This window comes from Micromys minutus (assembly GCF_963924665.1).
Source record: "Micromys minutus genome assembly, chromosome: 10".
NCBI lineage: Eukaryota > Metazoa > Chordata > Mammalia > Rodentia > Muridae > Micromys > Micromys minutus.
The window spans coordinates 2,676,274-2,687,046 of record NC_137979.1 but is presented as its reverse complement, the minus strand read 5'-3'; the positions used below and the strand labels follow the sequence as shown (position 1 = coordinate 2,687,046).

The 10,773-nt window shown below is 39.9% G+C and overlaps 1 pseudogene across 1 annotated transcript; it reads right to left on the bottom strand.

The window, feature by feature from the left end:
- Window positions 1-5,186: 5,186 nt before the first annotated feature.
- Window positions 5,187-9,036, bottom strand: LOC308426270 (olfactory receptor 2Y1B-like; annotated as a pseudogene). Its single transcript has 2 exons — window positions 8,965-9,036; window positions 5,187-6,127 (listed from the first exon to the last, which is right to left on the bottom strand). The product of its transcript is annotated as an olfactory receptor 2Y1B-like (transcript).
- Window positions 9,037-10,773: the final 1,737 nt, after the last annotated feature.

Here is a 10,773-nt window from a genome sequence, read left to right as displayed (position 1 = left end):
CTGTGAGACAAAATGTGTCTTTCTTTCATCAAGTCACCTCTGTAAGATGTCCCGCCCCAGCAGTGTGGAGAGTAATGAATACAGTGGACACATTTGTCATCTTCCTGATATTAGCAGGAAGGCCTCATGTTAACTCACCAATTTCAGGGACTTTCGAAAGCATATGGGCGTAAGGTGAAGTTCAAAAGTAGCTTCAATTTGTGTCTCTCAGACAGCTAAGAATGTTGAACATTTTTTAAGGGTTTGTCAGCCATTCATGTTTTATCTCTTTAAAATTTTCTCTCATACAGTACATTCCCATCTCAGTTCACCCTCCCTCCATTCCTCTCAGCCCCCGCCTCCACCTCCATTCCCCAGAGATCCTCTCCTGTGTTTTATTCAGAGAAGAGCAGGCCTTCTAGGGATATAGTATTTTGTTCTTCGCTGGACAGTTTTTCAGTTTCCTTAGGTCCCATCAGTAATGGTTAATCTCTGTACCTGTGCTGTCAGTGGCTTCTTCAGATAGTCCTTTGCTGTGCCAATGAATTCAGGCCTACTTCCCAGTTTCCTGTCTGATCTCATACTGAGGTTCTATGTCCATCTGGAGCTGATTTTGTACAGGCTGATTAAATATGAGTTCATTTTTATTCTTCTGAATATAGCCTTCAGTTTGACTAGAACCATTTGTTGAAGATGCTGTATTTTCTTCAATGTGTACTTTTGGCTGTGTCAAAAATATGGTGTCCATAGCTGTGTGACATTATGTCTGGGTTGTCAACTCAATCCCCTGATCAGTGCGTCTGCTTTTATGATGATACAATGCTCTAAATTACTAAAGATGCAATGTGTACAGCTCTGTAGTACAGCTTGAAATCAGAGATGGTGGTTTCTCTAACAACTCATTTATTATTTCAAATTATTTTAGCTATCCTGAGATTTTTGTCCATATAAAGTTGAAGATTGTTTTTTAATTTTTGTGAAGAATTGTGTTGGAATTACAATCAGGATTACATCGAATCTGTAGATTGCTTTTAGTAAGATGGCCATTTGTACAATATTAACTCTACTAACCCATGGACATGGGAGATCTTTTCATCTTTTGGTGTCTTTAAATTTCTTTCTTTAATGTCCTAAAGTTTTAATTATGCAAGTCTTTTACTTGATTTGAGTTAACCTGAGATGCTGTGAGATTCCCTTGTCTACATTAGCATATAAGTTGTTATTTTTCTAGACCTTGTTTAGCAACAACACTGTTGAGATTACATTGGTGTAGTAAACATCCTGCTTTGTCTAGAAAACATGATATTACAGCAGGTGCCTTGGTCCTCTGGCTCTTGCAAGATCTTCACTGCCTTTCTAATTATGTTTACTAAGCTTTATATATAATAATTCTATAAATTTTAGTGCATTTATTTATTTCTATATATGGGTATTTTGCCTCCATGTATGCTTGTGCACCACATGGAGGCAAGAAGAGAGCATCAGATTCAGCTGGGTGTGAGCCTTCATGTGGATGCTGAGAATCGAACACCGTCAATACTCAAAACAGCTGACCCTCCATTCCAGCCTCGAATACTCTTCTAAAACTCATCCTCAACAGACATGCATATGCGTGTGTGTTGATATACCGTAGTCTATGTAAAGGTCAATATCAATTAAATGAAAGTCCTAAGGGTAAGACCACAACTACAAAACTCCTGGAGGAGATCACAGAGGAAAATCTCAACATTGAACTTGGCAGTCTGTGTTGTACTTGCATTCAAAAGCTCAAGATTAGCATGTAAGTAGATAAATATTTTAAATGGTACTTTATCAGAAAAAATCTTCTGAAGTGCAAAGGAAATAATCAGCAAACCTGAATGGCACCCTGCAGACTGGGGAAAGTTATGTAAAACGCCAGGAGACTTGTGAGAGGGAGATGTCCCAGGTTTATAACTAACTCTGACAAAGGAAGAACAGCTGAGAACCATCACTCCACAGAATACGTTAAATGTTTTCCAGTAAACATATAAAATCTGTTCACTGTTAGTAATTACCAGGAAATAATACTGAAATGTCTGATGTTGCCTGTACTCACTAGGATGAATATTTAAGAAGAGATAAGAGGTGTTAGCAATAGTGTGGAAAAAGTAGAAACTTGTACCCTATATCTGGGAATGTAGATTGATACAGACATTGGGGAAAATAATTTTAAAAATCTTAAAATTTTCTTTAAAATTCTTAGGATATTTTAAATGGGGCTGGAGGGGCAGTTCAGTGGTTAGGAGTACTTTCTGGTCTTACAGAGGAGCTAGGTTTGATTCCTGGCACCCAGTCACCCATGGTGATTCACAAGCACCTGTAACTCTAATTCTGGGGTCTTAGGTGTCCTTTTTGCACTTCATGGGGACTAGACACACACACATGGTCACAGAAATATATGCAGGCAAATACTTATAGGTATTTTAAAAGAATTATTTTAATTTAAAATATATACACACAATAAAGTAAAAATAAAATATAGCTACCAGAAAAATCCAAAGATCTTTCTTCTGGGTTGATGAAAGCAAATGAAATTACCACCTTTTCAATCTGTCTGGAAACATGCTATCTGTTCTTTAGTTCATCACAGTCAAGATATGGAAACAACCCCTACTATCTACCAGTGGTCTAATAGATAATAAAACTGTGATGTGTGTTTGTAAGGAAATAACAATTGTTTCAGGAAAAGATCTTGTTGTATGCTACTATCTGCTAAGCTAAAAGGACATTATAGTAAGTGAAATAAAATAGAAATAAAAGCATTAGCTTGCTTACCTGAAGTTGTTTTGTTTTGTTTTTGAGTTAAGGTTGTGTAGTCGTTTCCTTTACAGGAAAGAGACAGGAAGCTTACCAGGTTAATAAAACGTAGAAAAAAACTCTCAAGACTCAGAAGTTCATGAAACTTACATGACTCAAGGGCCCCTCTCCAAGATAGTTGAAACAATAATTCTCAGGAAGAGGGAGTGGTCCAGTAGTATATCTCTCTACATGATGCACAGGGACCTCTAGTCGTATGGTCTTTACTAGATGAAGCTCATGTTTGAGTGAATTCTCCAGGAACGTAGCTTCCTTTGAGTCACCCAGGTGTCTATAATTAACTCCAGTGAAATCACTGATTCACTAATTTGTATGTGGGTGAAATTAGTTCTTTGTTTATCATTGCTCTCTTTGTGGGGGTGAATAAAACTAGGCTTTTCAGGGAAAGTTCACACAATATTCAAGTACACAGAGAATAAAACAGAGCCAATGATGTGTAGTGAAGGATACAAAATTTTCAGCAGCTAAGGTGGGCAAGTTTAAATATCTAATTACAAAACAGTGGTGTAGTTAATAAAATTGTACTGTGTGAGATACTTGTGTCCAATAAGTACTTATTAGTAATCAGATCTTCTCTACTCAAAACAGGGATTAAAAGTATCTTGTAAGATGACAGGTACATTCATCTGTTTTAGATACTGGTAACCTTACTTCTTCTATAGAACCCATAATATATTTCTGTGAATCTTAAATACACACAATTAATTTATTTTAAAAACTAACAAAGTATAAAATAAAACCAGAAAAAGAAATGGTAAAAGTTACATTAGTATTGTACCAACTGCAAGAAAGTTGCCTCTAACAACTTCTATCACAGTAGAGAGACTTGGGAATTCCTAACTGACTCTGGGGTGGCTTGAGGATTTATGCTCTCTAATGACCAATTAGCTACTGTCCTGGATGAGAAGATTCTACAGGGTGTAGGTTTCCATGGAAATGCAATTTCCTTCTCACAAGATAAAATTTGTGGAAAGCCATGGATGACTGTGTGCCCAAATACACCTGTGGCTTCTTCATATTTGTTTAATATAAAATATGTTTCTACTAATATAATTAAATTGTTATGTTCACTTTAAGCTTAATAATAAAGCATAATAACCACAAAACAATTTTATTAATTTCTATTTTGCATCCAAATAAATACCTTTTTTTTCTTTTATGTTATAAAGATGCTTAAATTATTTAGACCTTGATAAACAAAATACATAGAAAACATGTTTATTCGTGTACAATATTGGCTAGTTCTCTAAGCAAATAAATATAAAATATAGAATCTTAGGTAGCAGCTAGCTGGGTAAAATTTAGAGCAAAAGAGGGTATATTTAAAGGATGAATTTCTGTTTAGTTTCTGGGAAACCTTAAAATAACAACACAAAATAATTATCTGGTATTTGGTCTGTTGATAGATATAACTAATATGGGGTAGGTATTAGCCTATATTCCACACTGAGATAACTAAATGTAACAACACAGAGTGTTTTATAGGCATAAGGCTTGAGTTACAGTAAGAGTTCTAGAAATGAGAACAGTTACCACAGACCAGATAACTCTGTAAACGTACACTATTTGACCTCTGGTGTAAGAACAGGTAATTCAGAAGGATCTAGCACCTTGGGAAATAAATGAGCCAAACAAAGCAGTGATGTAAACTGATTAAGCTCATGTTTAATTTATTCTCTAGTTTCTCCAGTCTCTTCTTTTTCATGAACATTATCTTCCCATCACCAAGCAGCATTTCTGAGGTGCACCGTGCAGCTGAGGAACCCGTGACACCCCTCATTACAGAATGCCTCTCTAACACTTCGCATGCTACCTCAGGTAGAAAAGCAACATTCATATCTGGTCTCTATGTGCTTCATGATACACCATTAATCATTATTTCCTTATGTTCTCCAAATATCCCAGAAGGTGTCCACTTCAATAAACCTTAAAGGGCTCCTGGGATGTGAGTGGACACAGGCAGGATCGAAGGACTTAGGAGGACAGCCATCAATGCACCTCTTGACTCTGTGTCATAGGTCATTCTGCACGGCACCATGCTAGGACTCTGGAAGGAGCTGCCATTGGGATAATGCTTCTCTGCCTCCCAGAATGGCCTTGAAACTGCCTCCTCTTTCTACAAGAGGAGTCATTACCCATTTTCCAAGCACCACAGTACAAATCAGCCCTTACTCCTTATTCTATATAGACTACCAACACCGAACTACAAAGCCTTTCAAGAGATCTCTACTTCCAACTGCAAAGTAAGGAAGTATCAAGCCCATGAGGTCTGTTGAGGCTTGTTTTGTACTAACTAGTTGCTTTGCAAGGATAAGATGAGTCTGTAATCCAAGAACTATCAAACCAAATTATGCTGGTCCTTTGCATTTCTATCTCAAGTTGGTAGCTCTTCCTAGCACCTTCCACAGAGCCCCCTTCACATCCTTGTTCCTCAGGGTATAGATCAGAGGGTTGAGCATGGAGGTGACGATGGTATAAAACAGGGCAACAAACTTCCCCTTGCTCTCAGAATAGCTGTCCTTGGGTTGTAAGTATGTGTAGGTGGCTGCACCTAAAACATAGAAACCACCACAAGGTGCAACCCACAAGTCCCCAGAGCCTTTTTTGCATCCTGCCATTGACTTGGTCTTCAGCACTGCTTGAGCAATGTTCGCACAGGTGCCCAGAATTAATGTTACAGGAAAAAGCAGGATTACAACTCGGGCCACAAACATTTTGGCTTCTGTTCCTTCTGTGTTGTCACAGGCCAACTTTAGGAGAACAGGCATCTATCTCACAGAAGAAATGGTTCAGTCGGTGTCCATACAGAGGCATCACCATCATGAGGCTTGTCTGAATCAGAGAGTTCATGAAGCCTCCTATCCAGGAAGCAATAGCTAGTGAGAGGCGGGGGGGGGGGGTGTATGATGGTCGTGTAGTGCAGTGGGCGGCACACAGCAGCGTAGCGGTCAAAGGCCTTCACCACCAGGAGCACACACTCTGTGGATCCCAGAGCGAGAGATATGAACAGCTGGGCCACACACCCTCCATAGCTGATGGTCCTGTCAAGGCCATGAAGGTTGATGAGGAGCTGGGGCACGGTGCTGGTGGTGTAGCAGAGGTCCAGGAAGGAGAGGTGTGAGAGGAAGAAGTACATGGGGCTGTAAAGCCGAGCATCCAGTTGTGAGAGAATGATGATGGTGGACTTGCCGAAGAGACTGAGGGAGTAGAAAATGGAAATGCAGACAGAAAGGAGTTCCAGTTGAGGGAAGTTAGAGAAACCCACCAAGATGAAGCCTTGTCTAAAACTCGTGTTGAAACTTCCTGTAGCCTTTCAGAACACAATCCAATGTCTGCCATGAAAAACACCACCGCTCAGAGCATTGTTCCAGACAGTCCTGGAACACTCTAAATCAAGCTCTTTCCCTTTCAGACTGGAAATCATGGAATTGCAGTATTGCCTTTTGCTTGACCAGCTACCCTGCTCTGTATCCTGAACTCCATCCAGTTCTCACAATCCTCAGGATGTCTCACTGTCTGGCAGCAGAGATGGCGGCTTTCCTACCTTCCCGCTCTCATGTTAAGATCCAACCCAGGAACAGGCAATGTTAAAGTTTCTTTGAAAAAGATAAAGAGTAAAATATAGCATTATTAGTCCCTATCAGTCTCTTTGGCTTCTCACCGGTTCACCTGACAGGTTGCTTTGTGTACATTAAGACCCAGAGCTAACCAGAATGAGATCACACTTTAGCCTCCACTGCCCATTTTGTCAGTGGCTGTGACCAGAACCACAGTCCTGAAGCCCTGCTCGTGATCAGCTGTCCAGTTCTTTTTCTCTTGCTAAGTCTGATGAACTAGAAGGCTAAGGAGTCAAGGACACCAAAAAGCCATTTGGACTCCACCTTTGACACTGTTGTGGATAAGATAGAGAAGCATGAATGCAACAATAAATATCAATTCACATGTGGATAAACGAATGCATCAAAAGCTACTTATTAACGTAATAAACACATTTAGTAGGTCTTTGTGACTATATCAGAGGTGTCATTGTTAAGAGTTTTTTATATGCATGCTTACAGGTGTATGATGTCAAAGTTGACCTCTGCATGACCATCAGCGTAGAATGGTGTGGTGTATTTAGAGTCCTTTCCCTGTCCCTGGGGATCAACTCTAATCTTGACCAGCTGAGCCACCTGTTCAGACAAGTTCACTTCATTCACTTGTGTGAGTATCAGTTTAGCTGTCCTGAAACAGATTAAAACAAGGCCTTAAAAAAGATTGAACAGCATGATTTATTCTTCAAGATATCAAGAACATGCTACATGAAGTTCTTCAAATATTTTATTATATGGTTTAATGACTTTGTTTTTATTGACATGTATAAATTATATATGTAACTATGTCATTTGAGGTAATTAAACACATGCACAGAATGGACACTCACAGAACCCTGTCTCCCATACTCACATTTTACACTTGCCTTTCCAAACTCTAGTGACCAGAGCTCTACATTTAGTTGGGTGTCTTTTCCTTCCACATGAGAAAGATCAGGAAGCTCTTGCATTTCTGGGTCTTGTGGCTTCTGTCTGTCTATACCGTTAGTCTTGATCATGCAGCAACATCTGTTTCATTAAATGCTAAAGCCCAGCCTCCATACACAGGGTCAAAAGAATGAACAGACCTCAACAAATATTATTAAATGAATTAATTAATTCATTCTCCTCCATGAGACCACACAAATGTCACAGAAATGTCTGGTTACTGAGTGAAACAAAGAGAAAAAAATAATTGTTTCTAACTTAGTGAAATAACTTATACAGCTAAATTATTATAGCTGTGCTTGACATTAATATGATTCTATAAGCTTAGAAACCTTAATAAAGTGATGATTTAAGATAATATTAAACAGTAAAAAGTGAAGAGAACTTTAAATCTTGACGTATAAGACAGGTAAGACTCAGCATGAAAACTTGAAGCCGACATATTAGAAAACTAGGCAGCCTGGGAATATAGTCACTGCTGACTCAGCACAAATGAGCCGTGCCCATTGACTATTAGGTCTTATCAAGACTAGACAAAAATCTAATAAGTACCTCCTTTCACGCTTGGAGGGAAAGCTGAAAGTCATTTCTTCAGCTACTTGTGTCATCTGTTTCTTGACTCTCTGGCAGGGAATCTCACACCAGTGATACAGCCCTGTCTCCTCAGCACCTGCAGCCTTTCCCTGCTCTGGATGATGTATCCATCATTCCTTGGCCCATTGTTTCTATCATTTTCCTGTTAATATCCTTAAGCCTATCAAAGCAGGACCTACCAGATTCTGGAAGAATGTGGTACTTTACAGGCTCCAGCACTAAAACCAGGCTAATAAATCCTGCAGAAAAAAATAAATCAGACTTTCAAGGGTGAATCATGCTATTTGGAAACTTGAGAGAAAGATCAACAGACCGAATATGTATTGCCTGGAAAGCAGCTAGGATTCCAGTCACTTGGAAGCTTCCTGCTCACCACAGTCTGAAGGCTGGAGAGTCGGCTCAGTTTAAGGACATTGGCTGTTCTTCCAGGGCCTGAAACTTTAACTCCCATTATGTTGTAAAATGTAACACATGCTCCCAATCCCCTTGACTAAGTTGTCTTTATATTTATAGATTTGACAGCTGTTTTTTTTTTTTTCTTTTTTTTTCTTTTTTAGCAACAGAAAGACCATTTATGATCTCTGGAAATAATAAAATTCTTGAAAGCAAAGATCACAATTACATTTTTTTCAGTTTTTTAAAATGACATTCAACTACATCATTGATTTTTTTTTAAATAAAAAGAGCCACATTCAAGCGAGAAATGTTAATCATCTGACTAAATCCATCGTCGGTATAGTCGGCCTTAAGTCAGGGTTTGGTAGCATGGGTTCTCACCTTATCTATCCTTTTTATCCTTGCATAAGTGTTCCTCATGATGTGTTTTTATGCATTTTTAAATTAAAATATAATTACATTACTTTCCCCCATTTTTTTCTTCCCTCTAGCCCTTCCCAGGTCACCTCCCTCCAACACATTTCATATCCCATTCTCAAATCGATGGCTTCTTTTCTGATTATTGTGATGTGTGTACATGTATCTCTTTTCCTCTGCATTTGTAACTTTCTGTTAGTTGTTAGAGGACTCAGCTCACCATGCGAACAGCATCCAGCATCTCATTCTCGTCTGTCCCTTTCTCACGATGTGAGTTTCGGGGTTCTACCATGTTCTTAGCAAAAACAACTAGCATTTAGTCAGCTTGTTTGACCTGCAAAAGATGAGTGAGCCAATCCACTTCCTGTTGTCACACCGACACCTCATGTAGACCCTCAGAGCTCCCTTGTCTACTCCAAGAAGTCTCCCTTGGTGCATCATCAACAGCTCTGATTTTGCCTCTACTCTTTGTCGCCTGGCTATGATGTGTGTGCCCTGTTTTGCACATCATTGCTCTGGCATTGCAGAAGCTAAATTGGGGGGGGGGGATGATATTAAGCCAATCTTTACACTTAATGAGGAAACCAAGATTTTTAGCAAGTTTCCTAATTTTATGCAACTAAAATGTTGGTAAAATTATTTTGCAAGCTGCCATGTTTACTTGAGTGGGAGGACAGAGAAAGACTCAGCTCTAAAGATGCCTGAGTTCCTCCTTTCCACTCAAACCACGGGCACAGCAGAACCTTGCAGAAGTGCCTCATGCCATGCCTGGTGTTTTCTGGTTTTGTCGGTGGGAGCTGAAATGGCCACCGAGCCATTACTCACCCACAACTGACAACGCCCTTCCCTTTCTGAACTCCATTGGCATCAAAGGTGAGGTGAGTACTCTGTGACACTGTCATAATCCGCCAGCCACGGAAAGCCACTTGTTACTTTGGATCTTACCTCATCTGTAAGGTGGGAGACTTGGATAATAAATGGTTTCTCCCTTGAGCTGTGGAGGCTGCTGAGATTCATTACTACCCCTGCCCCTGCACTGCCCCTCTCAGGCTAACTTAAACCTGGTGGCTATTTTATCACCACCTCAGCTATCGTCCCTACAACTGAGCCCTTCGATTCTGTCCTAGGGACATTGCCCCCTTTAAAATTCACAAGAGGGGGAGGTTTTAATGAGCTAAGTCTTTAGAGGCCTGTAGGCCCCAGTGAGGCAATTAAGATTAACCAGCGGCCTTCCCAGGGTCTGAATCACAACCCTCAGTTTTTCCTATTCCCCACATACCGCTTTAAAATAAATAATTATTATTCAGTATCCTCAGCAAACTCCAAAGATCAGGAAATACTAGCCTGAAACTGCCTCACTGAAATTAATAGGAGCTGAACAGCTGCTGCCTCTCCCTTTGAAGAAGATGCTATGTCTCTAGTGAACAACCTCTCTTTTCAGATACCTCACCCTCCATCCTGTAGGTCTTCTGGATTTTAATCTTGAGATTTTAAATTATTTGCTACCTCTCTCTCTCTCTCTGTTTGTGTGTGTGTGTGTGTGTGTGTTTGTGTGTGTGCGCGCGCGCATGCTCACACTGACTTGGAGGCCAAAAGACAATTTGCAAGAGTGTGTTCTCTCTTTCTGGCATGTGGGTCCCAGAGATTGAACTCATGTCAGGTTTGGAAGCAGACATATTTATCCTCTACTCCCTATCCTGAATTCTTAAGAAGAGAACAGAAGAGAAAGACTGGAGAATCAAGGACAACATATCAGACTTGGAAGCAAGCTTTGAAGTCTTTGTCAAACTCACAGAACTTCTCTGAATCTGTCTACAAATGTGGTCATACATCATGATTTAACATCTCAGGGAAGAGAACCATGCCCTTGCATGGCTTTCAGAGCTTCAAGTAGAAAGGTGGGTTGACAAAGGTGTACCTCAAAGGCCAACTGGAAACTCTGTTCCAGCATCCATAAGAAAAGTTCATTAGGAAGGGACAGAATCTCACATACCCACAGACTGACACCACAAGCAACATGTATAAAATC